Source organism: Hipposideros armiger, unplaced genomic scaffold (genome assembly GCF_001890085.2).
Source record: "Hipposideros armiger isolate ML-2016 unplaced genomic scaffold, ASM189008v1 scaffold_147, whole genome shotgun sequence".
NCBI classification, from domain to species: domain Eukaryota; kingdom Metazoa; phylum Chordata; class Mammalia; order Chiroptera; family Hipposideridae; genus Hipposideros; species Hipposideros armiger.
This window is the reverse complement of record NW_017731497.1, coordinates 2118683-2122868: the sequence shown is the minus strand read 5'-3', so window position 1 is coordinate 2122868 and position 4186 is coordinate 2118683. Positions and strand designations below refer to the sequence as shown.

General features: G+C 47.4%; 1 protein-coding gene across 1 annotated transcript in view; it reads right to left on the bottom strand.

Annotated features, from left to right (window-relative positions):
* TLN2 (talin 2) overlaps positions 1–3969 on the bottom strand; it is a 282919-nt gene extending 278950 nt beyond the window's left edge. The window contains exon 1 of the mRNA XM_019650777.1: positions 3917–3969. The gene's annotated coding sequence lies outside the window, so the exon portion shown is untranslated. The remainder of the gene's footprint in view (positions 1–3916) is intronic.
* Between the last annotated feature and the right edge of the window lie 217 nt (positions 3970–4186).

Genomic DNA, 4186 nt, shown 5'->3' with positions numbered 1-4186 from the left:
GCCCAGCTCCAGGTTGAGCTGTTGTTCAGCATCTTAGCTGTAGAGGGCAGTGTCACTGGCCTTCATATGTGGGATCCGAACCAGGGCCCTCTGGCGTCCTAAGCCAGCTCTTAACCAACGCGCCACTCGGTCGACCCCACACTGTGCTTTTAACAATGTTAAGAGGCAACTACTTAGTCTGAGTTTTGATTCCATCATTCTCTGCCTTTTCTTTAAATTGCCACCACTTACATATTGTGGATGAAAAAAGGGCCACATGCTAAACCTGACAAGCTCCGTGCAGTCCATACAAACTCAGAGCCCGAAATTAACCACATAGGCTGGTCTGAACACAAACATTCCAAACTAAAAGCAGGTCATGGCCAGCATTCACATCCTTAGCCTGTAGCTTCCTTGACAAAGGTCAATCTTTACCTTAAGTGAACCTGCGCATGGTCTTCTTTGCATCTAAGATAACATGCACTTGGAATGTCAGGGTAATCCTTTTTTCTGGACCCCCCCACCCCCACCCCCCAAGGGCACAACCCACCACACCACAGCAGGAAATTACAGAATCCCTCATTGTTATCTTGTCCCCTGATTACCATCTCTATGTGCTGAACCCCAGTGCCTAGCAAAGTCTCTGACACATCCTAGGGCTCACTAGGTGTTTGCAAAAGGAATACATAGAGGCACTGAGGCCTGCTGGTAGGTAGCTTCCTCCCCAGCATTTTCACAGGCCACCAGCCTCTCCTGGCCCTCTATGCCCCACCAGGAGTCACCCGTTCACACTTCAGTTTTCACAGAACACGACACACACCTAGTCTAATAGTACGCTTGCCATGTTACGTTTTACTTATTTCTTTAGCACATTGGCAGCAGCCACGCCAGATCAACAACAAACACTGATGTCTGAGAGTTTATGTGCATTATGTCCCTTTTCCTTGCAATAACCCTAGGAGGTAGCTGTGACCTTCATCCTGATTTTACAGATGCAGAAACTGAGGCTTACAGAGGTGAAGTCACATTCACTCCCACCGCCAGCAAACAGCAGGGGCTGTCTGGCTCCTAAGCCCAGGCCTTGACAATACTATGGTGGGGACAAAAGCCAGGCCCGGCCTATCCTCTGCAGTGAGCTGTAAACTTCTTGCGGGCAGGAAATACATTTTGCTCCTCTTTGAAAGCTGGCCCTAGCACGCACGGGGGCCCATAGCACACATTCCAGTATCTGATGATTCAAACCACAGGAGAATGGTGCTAATGTGGACAACACTGATTCATTATGGGAGATAACCCTAGACCCACACAGTTGGAAGTCAGATTAACACATGGCTATGTAAAGAATTTGAGGGTACAACAGTTGCCAGAGTGTCCCTCAAGTATCCAGAAGCACTTAATTATGAAGTGGTATGTTAATTGTTGCTCTTAAATATCCATTAGCATGGATCTCTTAAAACCCTCTACTGGGCAACAGCCATATCTTAAATGTGTGTCACATATCGTATTTTAAAAAGCTCTTTCAGGCATATCTGTCAGTCTCGTGCAATTTATTATGTAGATATATCAGCATTTTTGAATTTTCCCTAAATTGCTCTAAGTTACGTGACTTTCCATAATTCCAAACTAATGAAATTATTTACTGTACCAAAAGAATATTGCAAATGCTTCTCAAAACGATTATTTATGAACATCGTTCACCCCTGGCAATCACGAGAAGCCAAGTCAAGGGAAATTTGGTGCCCTGAGTGTTTGCTGGGGCATCACGCAGCATGCAGACCCGCGGTGTATTAGCACTTATTAGCAGCTTGTCTGAGATTGCTGCTGGTGAATCTCTAGCAAGCAAGTAGACACACACAAATTAATAGCTCCTACATGCACCTCTACTCCTTGGGGCTAATTGCTCAGGCAACAAGGAGATATTTATAAGCTTTTCTGAGAACATGTGTGTCAGTGGGGGGAATGCAGCATCTTACATAGCATGAGGAAATCAATGTGCTCAGCAGAAACACAAAAGCGTGATTTATAAGAAAATCTCTAAGGCTTATAATCTAGGAGGAGGCTAACCACAGTTTTCTGTAGTGGTCCCAGAACTTCCTCATCCATACCTAAAATCTTCCTAGTTTGCAGACTGAAATGAGCATTGCTACCACCTTGGGGAAAGGCCAACCTGGACCATCGCAGTGGTGATTCTGATGGTTCTTCCTGTTACTGTGAGGCCTGCCTCTCCACCCCCCAAGGAAACCAGCAACCTGGGCTGCCTGACTCCTAAGAGCATATTCCTTTCATCAGATCTACAGGAATCTGCCTTATCTGGGGGAAAGCCAACCAGACACAGGCTCTGAAGGTGTAAGTCTGAGTCTCTATCTCACCACTTACAAACCTCTGAGAAGAAAGGAGAGAAAAGGAGGAAGGGGTGTGGCTACCGTTTTTGGAGCTTCTGCGTCTCCATTCCTCATCTGTAAAATAAGACATGTACCACCACTGAGGACATGCAAACTTACTTCAAAAAAATTTTTTAAATACTACTTATGGACTAGTTTATTGGCTCAGCCAGTTGGAATTGCACACCTGGCACTGGGCAATACTGACAGGAGTAAGGCCAGGCGCCTGCCATAGGGTCATCCCCCACCACGCAGTGGAAAGACAAAGCCAGAAACAAAAGACTCAGTAAAATGCGATGCCCACTGGAGGGGGCAGGGGGGCCATCCAAAATGTTCTGGGTGATACTGGCGGGGGAAGCAGAAAGAATCACAGAAGGCTTCCCACAGGAAGCCAGGTAGAGCTGACTCTGGAAAGACGTGCCTGCCAAGGGAGAAGGACAAAGCAGGTGGGCATATTATGGAAGAAGTGGCATGAAAGGGAATGGTAATTTAACAGGATGGGAGCTTTTCAGGAAGGCTAGAAGGAACAGGAGAGGGCGGAGGGAGGCGCAGTCAGAGAGGCAGGTACAGGTAGGGGCGGCCCCACCACCAGCATTAGTTCACCCACACTTTTCGGCTGTCAGCACACATCCTAGTGAACAGTGAGGGCCACAACCCACAGACACCAGAGTCAGTCTCAGCGACCCCTTGTCGCAGTTATGGTGCTCCCGGCATTTCTAAATTAAACGAGAAATACAGCCGCAAGAGACGGGAGAAAGAAGGAAAGCACATAAAATGGTTAAGGTAATAAGCAAAGGTATAACATAACAGAAACATATTTATCTGATATGGGGCATAAATTGGCTCTAAGAGAAAAATAAAATTAAAACATGTAATTTATGAGACAATTTCCCCAAGCCATCCAGGTGTACCAATTATGTTCGACACTGGGTATTTGAAGGCAAATAACACCGTCCTTGGCCTCAAGGACCTTGTAAGTTAAAAAAGAAGTAAAGGCATCACTTAAGAGTGGGCGATAAGAGCTCAAAAGGTGAACACGGTGCTCCGTGGCATCTAACGGAGACAGGTGCAGGATAGGAGATAGCATGCGGGGGAGCTTTCTCAAGAGAGACGACGTTTCATTCTGAAGATGGAGAAGAAAGGCGAGAAGAGGAGGAGCGGGTGTGGGGGGATACCGCAAGAGGAAGCAATCAGGAGGACCAAGCTCCTGAGAAGGGCAGGGACCTGGCACATCGGAGAAATCGGAAGTGGCTCAGAAAGGCCAAGCCCAGGGGGTCGGGAACACTCGTGAGAAATGAGGCAGGAGTGCGCTGAAGATGGCGCACAGCAGCAGGCCATGGGCATGGACACAGAGAATGAATGGTGCCCCTTTTGTAAGAAGAGAAACTTCATCAAAACATTTTCCTCTCCCCTATATAAAGTGCCTGGTTCCCTAGTGCTTGGAAATGCTGGCCATTGTTACTGGAATGTCAGAGCCCTACCAGCACTTTCGCAGGAGAGGGTGGAGAATTTAGCAACGGGCCTCCCTAACGGACTTGAACATAAGGTAAACTCACCTGTAGAATGGTCCCATGCCAGAGAGCCTAATTATTCCACACAAGGCTCTCAGCTCCTCTGGTGAAAGCATTAACTGCTAAGGAGGGAGCTTAAGGAAACGCTGACACACCCGCTGAGGAGGGGCCTCCGTGGGGTGTGTTACATTCCTTTGAAAACAGGGCCCCTGCTATAATTTGTGTAATCAGCCCAGAGATTGGACTGCAGAACTCTGCTTCCCATTTATTACAATATCACACTCCTGCCCAGGAAACCCCACCCAAGCTTTTGTT